General features: G+C 46.3%; 1 protein-coding gene and 1 long non-coding RNA gene across 2 annotated transcripts in view; one reads left to right on the top strand and one right to left on the bottom strand.

Annotated features, from left to right (window-relative positions):
• Positions 1–245: 245 nt before the first annotated feature.
• PHF24 (PHD finger protein 24) overlaps positions 246–11,805 on the top strand; it is a 32,773-nt gene continuing 21,213 nt past the window's right edge. The window contains exon 1 of the mRNA XM_007111598.4: positions 246–401. The gene's annotated coding sequence lies outside the window, so the exon portion shown is untranslated. The remainder of the gene's footprint in view (positions 402–11,805) is intronic.
• LOC129392411 (uncharacterized) overlaps positions 8,974–11,805 on the bottom strand; it is a 19,235-nt gene continuing 16,403 nt past the window's right edge. The window contains exon 3 of the long non-coding RNA XR_008618211.1: positions 8,974–9,293. This is a non-coding gene — a long non-coding RNA (uncharacterized lncRNA). The remainder of the gene's footprint in view (positions 9,294–11,805) is intronic.

Genomic DNA, 11,805 nt, shown 5'->3' with positions numbered 1-11,805 from the left:
CCCACAGCTCGTCGGGGTGGGCCGTGGAGCCCGTGTGGAGCCGCCGCCCTCCCGCCGTGCCTCGGCGCTTCATTCCCGCGCGCGGTCGCCGGATGAGACGCTGGGGCCACACGTCTAGGCGCCGGAGAGCAGGGCGGGCGGGGCGGGGCGGGCCGCGCGCCCCCCGGCCCGCGGAGGTCGTTTCGCGCGGGCGCACGCGCCGCAGCCGCGCGGGGCGGGGAGGGTGGGTGTGCTCTGGCCGCGCGCGCGCCGCCGCCGCTTCAGCCTGCTGCTCAGCCCGCGCCGCCTGCTCCCGGCGCTCGGCCGCAGCACGCCGACTCCGGAGCGGCCATGGGCTGCGCGGGGCCCGCGGTGTAGAGTCCGCCAGCCCCGGACCCGTATCCCGCACCCTGACAGTCCCGGTAAGCGGGGACGGGGGCGGGGGCGGCTGGGAACAGGCAGGCAGGCACCGTGAGGGGCGGGTCTGCGGGCAGCGGACAGCCCTCCGCGGACTCGGAGGTGCTGTGTGGGAGCCGCCTCGAGGAGGGGGTCCCTGTGTTAGTGGATGAACCCCGAGTATCCCTGCCTCTACCCCTTGGGAGAGTCCCGGAGGCGGTGTGCGGGGCCGGCCCCATGGAAGACCCTTGTTCGAGGGGAGATTCCCTGGGCTCTCTCGGCATTTGCTGCCACCGGGAGGCCCAGTGTGGAGGACGCCATCCCCAGAGAGACTGTGTACCTACGGGAGGGCAAGGGTGGTCTCTGGTGTTGTCTCAGTGGAAGACCATTCGGGAACACAGGGGAGCCTTAGGAGCCTGCACCGTGGGGACGGACCCCACAGAGGACCCGCGTATATCGGAGGACCTGAGACTGTGCCCTAAAACTGCCTGGAAGAAACCTCTGACTGGAAGGAGAGGATCCTGCCGTGGGATCCAGGCCAGGAGTAACTTCCCGTATGCTCAAAGGTCTTTGGCTTTGACCTCCTTCAGGGCTCAGTGTTTCCTAACTTGTATCCCTCCAGCGTGGTCGAGAGGCAGGGGTCCTGTGGGGCTGCGCCTTTTTCCCTTCGTCCCCCACCCCATTAGAATTTGTATTCTCCGTGGTAGCCCAGTTGGCTGCAAGCTGAAGGCAGGAACTTCTATCAGCGCACAGGGTGCAAGAGAGGGGAGGACCAGTGAGGCCTCTGAAGCAAAGAAAGGAGATTTGAGCCCCTGGGCTTGACCCTCAGGAAGAAAGCAGTAAAATCAGGTAGAATAACTGACTCAGCCAGGTCCTGTAAAGAAAATCCTTTGACGGAAGGAAAAAAGGATATGTAGGATTATTGAGCACCAGTGTGCCAAGTACTAAACCAGGGATGTTTAACATCTCCTAGAATCCTTACAACAGCCTTATGAAATTATCCCCTTTTAAACATTTGGCACTTTAGACTCAGGTTTAGCAATTTGCCCAAGGTCACAAAGCATGGAATCATGAAATCTGTTTTTCTAAGTTTATTTGGGTGTCAAGGAGGGGCAGAAGCAAGAATGTTTATTTGGTAATAAATTGCATTAAGATACCAAGCCCAGGGCTTTGCAATAGTATACGGTCAGTAAATGTGATGATTAATTAAGTGGATGAAGACAGTTTAATTGGGGATGAGTGTGCTGTAGGAACTGAATCCCCAGATTTCAGGGTGTGGCTTCCTTCACTGGCAACCCTACTGTAATTATGCCTCTGGGTGGCTCTGCACTTAATTGGGTCTGGGAGAGGCCTCTGGGTGTGGTCTTTGACAGGACTTGCTCTGGGGATCTAGTGGAACCCTTTGGAGGATGGAGTATTCTGAGACTACCCTCCCTGCTTGCAGAATCCTTGAGGGAGAGGACAGAGAGACAGGGTCACTTTTAGGAAGCATGACCCATAGTGTCTTTGTGGCCATCTGACTCCATGCACTAGCAGACATTGGTCCACAGATACCACTCAGGATACTTGCCCAGCAGTGCCTCTGCATGATGAGGAGGAGGGCAGGAAAGGCTCAGAGCCAAGGAAGGTTTATTGGGAGTCCATCGTCTGGGGAATGCAAAGGGTCTGTGCCTGACATAGTGATGCACCCTCATCTCACCCCCTGGGCTGTGGTAGCTTGCATTCCACCTGAATCCCAAGGGTGTGAATTTGGAGCCAAGGGTAGACTCTGGTTTCTTGTCCAAAAATGGAGTGGTGAGGGAGCTAAGCAGTGGAATTCACCAGAGTATTCTGGAAGAGTTTTCCTGTTCCCCTTCCTTTCTCCTTCCACATAGCCAAACCTAGTGACATCCTCCTTTAACAGAAGTGGGTTCCCTGGGCTCCTGGGGTTACATAGTGAGAAGGGAGGTCAGGCTTGTGAGAAAACAGAACAACCTGGGTGTGGCATCTCATGCACAGCTCAGTGGAATGAACTCTGACAAAGGCTGATATTGGTTAAGCACCTCCCCATTAGAGAATTGTTTATAATCCCCTTTCAGTTCAAACCCCTCTCATCAGTTTAACACACCAAAATAAACAGGGATATATATCTTTTTTAAGAAAATCAGAGCAAGCTTGCAACTATGATCTTTGCTCCGATTCAGAGATTTGTCACTGGGTTTTATTGCTAAACTGGTCTTTTTACTGAGGGCTCTTGGTATCACACCCACTCATGACCCTGGAAAAATTGCTAGATAGCTCCAGGTGCTCCCCAAATATTGGACCTTGGATATCACTTCTTTGATGTCCAGCATTGGGTGAACATTAAGATTACAAAATCCTAAGAATACTGTCTCCTCTAATCACAACGCGAGTCTTCAAATCAAATCATTCCACAGTGGGTAGGAAGGATGTCACCAGGTGGCCTTAATCTTCTTTTTAAAAAAAAGCTCTCTCTAAAGAGAAATAAAAGGGGAGAGCATGGCTCACACAATTTCACTTGAGTGTACACAAATGAGTCTGGATTTTTTAGCCTTTAATCTTCCTCATCATCTCTGACCACATTCTTATGGTTTTCTTCCTCCTACATTTGCCATCTTTAGACAATGCGCAGAAGCAAGAATGTTTATTTGGTAATAAATTGCATTAAGATACCAAGCCCAGGGCTTTGCAATAGTATACGGTCAGTAAATGTGATGATTAATTAAGTGGATGAAGACAGTTTAATTGGGGATGAGTGTGCTGTAGGAACTGAATCCCCAGATTTCAGGGTGTGGCTTCCTTCACTGGCAACCCTACTGTAATTATGCCTCTGGGTGGCTCTGCACTTAATTGGGTCTGGGAGAGGCCTCTGGGTGTGGTCTTTGACAGGACTTGCTCTGGGGATCTAGTGGAACCCTTCGGAGGATGGAGTGTTCTGAGACTACCCTCCCTGCTTGCAGAATCCTCGAGGGAGAGGACAGAGAGACAGGGTCACTTTTAGGAAGCATGACCCACAGTGTCTTTGTGGCCATCTGACTCCATGCACTAGCAGACATTGGTCCACAGATACCACTCAGGATACTTGCCCAGCAGTGCCTCTGCATGATGAGGAGGAGGGCAGGAAAGGCTCAGAGCCAAGGAAGGTTTATTGGGAGTCCATCGTCTGGGGAATGCAAAGGGTCTGTGCCTGGCATAGTGATGCACCCTCATCTCACCCCCTGGGCTGTGGTAGCTTGCATTCCACCTGAATCCCAAGGGTGTGAATTTGGAGCCAAGGGTAGACTCTGGTTTCTTGTCCAAAAATGGAGTGGTGAGGGAGCTAAGCAGTGGAATTCACCAGAGTATTCTGGAAGAGTTTTCCTGTTCCCCTTCCTTTCTCCTTCCACATAGCCAAACCTAGTGACATCCTCCTTTAACAGAAGTGGGTTCCCTGGGCTCCTGGGGTTACATAGTGAGAAGGGAGGTCAGGCTTGTGAGAAAACAGAACAACCTGGGTGTGGCATCTCATGCACAGCTCAGTGGAATGAACTCTGACAAAGGCTGATATTGGTTAAGCACCTCCCCATTAGAGAATTGTTTATAATCCCCTTTCAGTTCAAACCCCTCTCATCAGTTTAACACACCAAAATAAACAGGGATATATATCTTTTTTAAGAAAATCAGAGCAAGCTTGCAACTATGATCTTTGCTCCGATTCAGAGATTTGTCACTAGGTTTTACTCCTAAACTGGTCTTTTTACTGAGGGCTCTTGGTATCACACCCACTCATGACCCTGGAAAAATTGCTAGATAGCTCCAGGTGCTCCCCAAATATTGGACCTTGGATATCACTTCTTTGATGTCCAGCATTGGGTGAACATTAAGATTACAAAATCCTAAGAATACTGTCTCCTCTAATCACAACATGAGTCTTCAAATCAAATCATTCCACAGTGGGTAGGAAGGATGTCACCAGGTGGCCTTAATCTTCTTTTTTAAAAAAGCTCTCTCTAAAGAGAAATAAAAGGGGAGAGCATGGCTCACACAATTTCACTTGAGTGTACTCAAGTGAAAAAATCCAGACTCAAATGAGTCTGGATTTTTTAGCCTTTAATCTTCCTCATCATCTCTGACCACATTCTTATGGTTTTCTTCCTCCTACATTTGCCATCTTTAGACAATGCTTCCTCTTCCTCAAACACATAAATAGTAGGACCTGCCCCTGCCCATTCCTCATACTCCTTGTATTTTTTCCAGTACACCTGTTCCTAAGTGGATCATATTTATGCAAAAAGTTTCCTTTCTTTTTAGCTACAGAATCTATTATCTTCCAGTCCCACGTGCTTTTCTCCAGCAGTGCTCTTGGTTTCTGCTATCTTCATTTCCCAAATTCCTTTATTCATTTCTAATGGGAATATCATTATCCACTCCAACCCCTCAATCTTAATGACCAAGTTCTGACAGAAATGCTTACCAGCTTTTGACCAAGAAACCAAGACCATCAGTGTCCAGCTGGAGACATGACTATTTTTTCTATTACAACATCACCCTTCATCCTTCCTCCCCTTCCAGCAATCCACTCAGAGACCCATATACATTTACTAAGTGCTACCCACTTGCCAGGCACTATGCTAGATAAATATGAGAGTTCCTTGCCCTTGAGGTGTTCACATAGGATCAGTCTGCATTTCTCTAATCATTTACTATAAAAAGTAAGAAAAAAAAAAGAGAAGTACAGCTTTACAGAGTATCTATAGGAATCATCATACAGTATGCCTTTTCCCAGGCATCACTGAAGCACCACTGCTGTTCTGTGCCTCCTCTGGCAGCCACATCCTTAGCCCCCGTGCCATTGCCCTGCCAGAATTACTTCTGCCCATATACTTTGAGTGAACTGGCCACTCTTGGCCCTCTATGATAATAATGACAGTACCTTATATTTGGATAATATGTGACAATTTACAAGCCCTCTTACATGATCTCATTTGGTTTTCAGAAACGTTTCATCTTAACTGTGGTCTTCTTACTAAAACAACAGTGTGTTGGTTGGCTGGCTGGTTTCCTCTCCTTTTTTTTGTTTTGTTTTGTTTTGTTTTGTTTTTTGAGCCTCCTAATCAGGGTTACGGGTCTCCAGAGGGAAAGCCCCAACAATTTACTACAGCCTCTACCTACCAGCTCTTAGGCTATGAAGAGGAGTTTCCTGTTGGGTCCAAAGGCCAAGCAATGCACTCACTGGTCAACCCTGGGACTTATCAGGGCTGTCCTGCTGCCTGGCCTCAGAAAATCCAATTCTCTGTGTTTTCTTTCCTCCCTGCAATCTAAATACATATTCCCTCCTAAACAAATAGTTTAAGCATACTATCTCAAACCAGTTCTTTGGGCTAATTCTTATGTGAAGGCAGGTTTCTTTGCCTACTTCCACCTAACACCCGGCTGGCTTCATACCATCTAAGCCATGATGGAGTCTCCATATAGCTCCATGCCTTGGCATTTGCTTTTATGTCTTCCTGGAATGCCTTTTTTTCCCTTATCCACTGGGGTAACTCCCACTCATATTTCAAAATTTAGCTCAAGCAACACTTTATTTTTAATCCTACACTTATGCCCCCTACACACGCACATACTCACACTGCTTTCTCACAGGCTGAGTGAGGTTCCGTTTGGTCAATCTACCAACAGTTCTAAGCGCCTAATTTGTGCCTAACACATAGTAGGCTGCCCTCAGCAAATATCTGTAGAATCAACAAATAAGTCATGATAATTAAGGTGTAATGAGTGCATTAAATGGGGCTGAATCTGTGCTTCAGGGCCTCAGAGCAGAGAACAGGGAGTGTCTCTCCATCTCGCTGAAAAGCTCTGCTTGCTAAGTGCAATCACACCAGCCAGTCACTGATGGAGTGCTATTCCTTAACTGTTGCTCTGCTTCTGTGGGAAGCCTGCACTGTAGCTTCTCATGAAGACCCATCCCAGGCCCCTAGAGGCTAAAGATCATGCCATAATTTTGTCCTCATGTTTATTAGAGCTTTTGGACTTCCAGTAAATATTAAACAACAACAGCACCTCCCTCACGCCTCATTCTCTTGAGCTGAGTCCAAGAAGACATTTTTACTCAGTCTTCAGCCCCCCTGCCCCTTGGCAATCCCAGAAGAGTCCTGTGCAGCCAGGGGTGACTGTCTTCCTGGGCTGACTGAAGCCAGTGCCACTGCGCTGGATAAACAGAGGAGACTGGAAGAAGACAGGGAGGTATCAGTTAGACCCCTTTAGACATGAAAACTACAAGTAGCCCATAGGCTACTTCCAGGCAACAGAATGGCTGACTAGAAACAGGCTCCAGGAGCACTGTGGTGAGGCAATGGATTCCTAAAGCAGGACCCAGACACTGGAGATCAGCCAGACTATATTGGGCTTGAATTCCTCAAAGACGAGCAGAGGGTAAGGGGACTCTTTGATAATTTTTGTTTAAAGTCTCTAGATTGATGTTGATGTGCACAGTGGACTTAGGGTCTGTGCTGTGCATTCTGCATTTTGTAGACCCTGGTTCTGCTGGTTTTCCATACCCTTATGGCTAATCACCTGCTGTGTTAGGTACGTGGCTTCCTTGAGGCTCTCAGGCAACCTTTTAGGCACGTGCTATACCTGGAGCCAATTGTCAACCACCTTGAAATTTTTCACCCTTATTTGCAGGTGCTGCTCATCTCATGCTAAATTTCTCCAGCCCAAACCCAGGAGGGGGGAGATACACTTTTAAGTTTACTGCACGTGCCCTCAGGGCAGCTGCCCTCCTGTGGGCCAGTTCACAGTGCCCCCAGGACACAGCATAAATGCAGGGGACTGTTGACTTTGGTAATATTAGTCTCTCTTTTTTTTTAATAGTTGTGGTTGTGGAAACTGGCCAAATTCTACAATTCTGTACCTCTCTCCTGTGGTCAAAGAAATCACCCATAACTACTGTATGGTTCCCTGTTCTCATCCCTGCTAGCCCTGAATCAGCAGATAGAGTCCCCTCTGGGGAAGCAGAGTAGATGTGATGAGATGAGCAGGTGACTGTATAGTTTCTAGAATTGTGTTCTGAAGATTTGGTCTGATCAGTCTCTCTGGCCAACTTTGAGGAAGAGAAAAGGTAGTGACACCATGATCTCAAACTTTTTATGTTGCCTAGTTATCTCTGCAACATTCATTGAACCAAGATTTATAGAACACATACTCTGTGGAAGGCAGTGGGAACCATCTAGATTTTTCTCCTTCTCAATCTCAGTGAAAAACTGGGATTCCTTTTTCCATCTGCTCAACCCACTCTGGTTGTTTTCCCCTGTCTCCCAGCTCAGAGGTTTTCTTTGCCTTGTTCCTGCCTAGGGAAGCCTTCATGACCTCCAAACAATCACTTGTAGTTGCTTTTGAGCCTTTTTCAAACAGCTGCCATTCCCACACCAAGAATCAGATGAAAGCAAGTAAATGTGCTTCACATTTAGCATGCCCAATGAGGAGACTGACTGTTGAGAGGCTCCTCACAGCCAGAAGTCTTTATAGAGATCTTTGGAAGAGGTTTCCTAGCTGCCTGCCTTTTCCTTATTTTGCCACCAGCTCCTGCTGTGGAGCAACCCCTCCTCCCCTTACTCCCACCACTTTGCCCTTATAAATCATCCCACTGCGTTGGAAGCATGTGCTCTGCAGAGAATGGGTGTGTCGTGCACGCACACATTTCAAGCTGCCCACATATGTCTTACTGCCTGACAAATTCATCTAGACAGACTTCTCTCTTCCCTGAAGAAAGGTTCTGGTTGTCATCTGTTTCCATTTCCTCCAGATCGTCGAGTCAGGCAGCCCTGTTCTACCTCATGTCCCTCTTATTCACCACCACCTGCTCCTGCTCCCATGAGGTTGTTTCCCAAGCCTTCCCTAGGTTCTGTAAATCCTCTGACAGTCACATCATTCTTGGGACAATGTCTTTTTATCCCTCTTTCATCCTTGTTAGGGAGGCGGAAAACCCCAGTTCCTCCCATCAGCCAAAGGAGTAATCATTAGATATAATTTGTGGCATCTTTGCAACTTGATTTCCTTTTAACTCACTCTTCTTCCTAGGACTCCTTCCAGCACAGGAGAGGCCAGGTTTTTCTCACCAGGCATTTGTTTTTACTCCTCACTAATCAGGACCACTTGTTTCTCTAGAAATTAGAACTGATTTTGTTAATTTCTCAAACACCCCAGGTGTACATCGTGGATATTTCAGCATACTTGCTTTTAATCAAGGTGTCTTTTGCATACAGTTTCAATCCACTCCATTAAGCATTAAGGGGTTTTAGCCTCACTCTTAAAGCCTAATTCTGTTGTGTCCTCACAGTTTACTCTCAGAATCAAAGCCTTGTGATGAAAATGACTTGGGGTCTTGTTTGGATTTTGATGCCTTCTTTTTAATGGCTCTGCTCTACATTTTCTGCCCTTATGGGCATGAAGTGGCCTAGAAAACTGAAGGGAATAGCAGTACTCCAAGATCCTGTGGTCAGGACTAGAAAGTAGTTTTTTATTTGTTTTTATGTCTGTTTGTTTGTTTGTTTTGCTGGTGGATGTTATCTTCAGTCTTCATTGAAGTTTACTGCACGTGCCCTCAGGGCAGCTGCCCTCCTGTGGGCCAGTTCACAGTGCCCCCAGGACACAGCATAAATGCAGGGGACTGTTGACTTTGGTAATATTAGTCTCTCTTTTTTTTTTATAGTTGTGGTTGTGGAAACTGGCCAAATTCTAAAATTCTGTACGTCTCTCCTGTGGTCAAAGAAATCACCCATAACTACTGTATGGTTACCTGTTCTCATCCCTGCTAGCCCTGAATCAGCAGATAGAGTCCCCTCTGGGGAAGCAGAGTAGATGTGATGAGATGAGCAGGTGACTGTGTAGTTTCTAGAATTGTGTTCTGAAGATTTGGTCTGATCAGTCTCTCTGGCCAACTTTGAGGAAGAGAAAAGGTAGTGACACCATGATCTCAAACTTTTTATGTTGCCTAGTTATCTCTGCAACATTCATTGAACCAAGATTTATAGAACACATACTCTGTGGAAGGCAGTGGGAACCATCTAGATTTTTCTCCTTCTCAATCTCAGTGAAAAACTGGGATTCCTTTTTCCATCTGCTCAACCCACTCTGGTTGTTTTCCCCTGTCTCCCAGCTCAGAGGTTTTCTTTGCCTTGTTCCTGCCTAGGGAAGCCTTCATGACCTCCAAACAATCACTTGTAGTTGCTTTTGAGCCTTTTTCAAACAGCTGCCATTCCCACACCAAGAATCAGATGAAAGCAAGTAAATGTGCTTCACATTTAGCATGCCCAATGAGGAGACTGACTGTTGAGAGGCTCCTCACAGCCAGAAGTCTTTATAGAGATCTTTGGAAGAGGTTTCCTAGCTGCCTGCCTTTTCCTTATTTTGCCACCAGCTCCTGCTGTGGAGCAACCCCTCCTCCCCTTACTCCCACCACTTTGCCCTTATAAATCATCCCACTGCGTTGGAAGCATGTGCTCTGCAGAGAATGGGTGTGTCGTGCACGCACACATTTCAAGCTGCCCACATATGTCTTACTGCCTGACAAATTCATCTAGACAGACTTCTCTCTTCCCTGAAGAAAGGTTCTGGTTGTCATCTGTTTCCATTTCCTCCAGATCGTCGAGTCAGGCAGCCCTGTTCTACCTCATGTCCCTCTTATTCACCACCACCTGCTCCTGCTCCCATGAGGTTGTTTCCCAAGCCTTCCCTAGGTTCTGTAAATCCTCTGACAGTCACATCATTCTTGGGACAATGTCTTTTTATCCCTCTTTCATCCTTGTTAGGGAGGCGGAAAACCCCAGTTCCTCCCATCAGCCAAAGGAGTAATCATTAGATATAATTTGTGGCATCTTTGCAACTTGATTTCCTTTTAACTCACTCTTCTTCCTAGGACTCCTTCCAGCACAGGAGAGGCCAGGTTTTTCTCACCAGGCATTTGTTTTTACTCCTCACTAATCAGGGCCACTTGTTTCTCTAGAAATTAGAACTGATTTTGTTAATTTCTCAAACACCCCAGGTGCACATCGTGGATATTTCAGCATACTTGCTTTTAATCAAGGTGTCTTTTGCATACAGTTTCAATCCACTCCATTAAGCATTAAGGGGTTTTAGCCTCACTCTTAAAGCCTAATTCTGTTGTGTCCTCACAGTTTACTCTCAGAATCAAAGCCTTGTGATGAAAATGACTTGGGGTCTTGTTTGGATTTTGATGCCTTCTTTTTAATGGCTCTGCTCTACATTTTCTGCCCTTATGGGCATGAAGTGGCCTAGAAAACTGAAGGGAATAGCAGTACTCCAAGATCCTGTGGTCAGGACTAGAAAGTAGTTTTTTATTTGTTTTTATGTCTGTTTGTTTGTTTGTTTTGCTGGTGGATGTTATCTTCAGTCTTCATTGAAATTCCTTTGAGGATAAACTCCAAATCCACTGCAGTGACATCATTAATAGTTGAGTACCTTAATAGTGATTCTTGGTATCCTTACAGAGAGTAGTGGTTGTGCAGGACTGCAGTGTGTTGGGATATGCTTGTGGTTAGTTTGCCGATACACTATTAATGAGTCAGGTCACTTACAGAGTAACCCTCCTAATTGGCTGGCCTTTGTTCAAAACTCTTATTACATTATCTGAAAAATCCCATAAGAACCAAATGCATACCATTGATTTTCCTCCAATGAATAATTCTTGAAAAACTGAATTTCGTATGGTTATTCCAGGTCTCCAAATAAGTGTTTATCAACCTTTTTTTTAACCCATGCCTTCTTGCTGATAAACATTAATGTCGGGACTTCCCTGGTGGTGCAGTGGTAAGGAATCCACCTGCCAATGCAGGAGACACAGGTCCAATCCCTGGTCCGGGAAGATCCCACATACCATGGAGCAACTAAGCCCATGCACCACAACTACTAACCTCCAAACAATCACTTTTAGTTGCTTTTGAGCCTTTTTCAAACAGCTGCCATTCCCATACCAAGAATCAGATGAAAGCAAGTAAATGTGCTTCACATTTAGCATGCCCAAATTTGTTTTTATGTCTGTTTGTTTGTTTTGCTGGTGGATGTTATCTTCAGTCTTCATTGAAATTCCTTTGAGGATAAACTCCAAATCCACTGCAGTGACATCATTAATAGTTGAGTACCTTAATAGTGATTCTTGGTATCCTTACAGAGAGTAGTGGTTGTGCAGGACTGCAGTGTGTTGGGATATGCTTGTGGTTAGTTTGCCGATACACTATTAATGAGTCAGGTCACTTACAGAGTAACCCTCCTAATTGGCTGGCCTTTGTTCAAAACTCTTATTACATTATCTGAAAAATCCCATAAGAACCAAATGCATACCATTGATTTTCCTCCAGTGAATAATTCTTGAAAAACTGAATTTCGTATGGTTATTCCAGGTCTCCAAATAAGTGTTTATCAACCTTTTTTTTT

Source organism: Physeter macrocephalus, chromosome 9 (genome assembly GCF_002837175.3).
Source record: "Physeter macrocephalus isolate SW-GA chromosome 9, ASM283717v5, whole genome shotgun sequence".
Lineage (NCBI taxonomy): Eukaryota > Metazoa > Chordata > Mammalia > Artiodactyla > Physeteridae > Physeter > Physeter macrocephalus.
The sequence above is the reverse complement of the archived record's forward strand: the minus strand, read 5'-3'. Positions and strand labels throughout refer to the sequence as shown.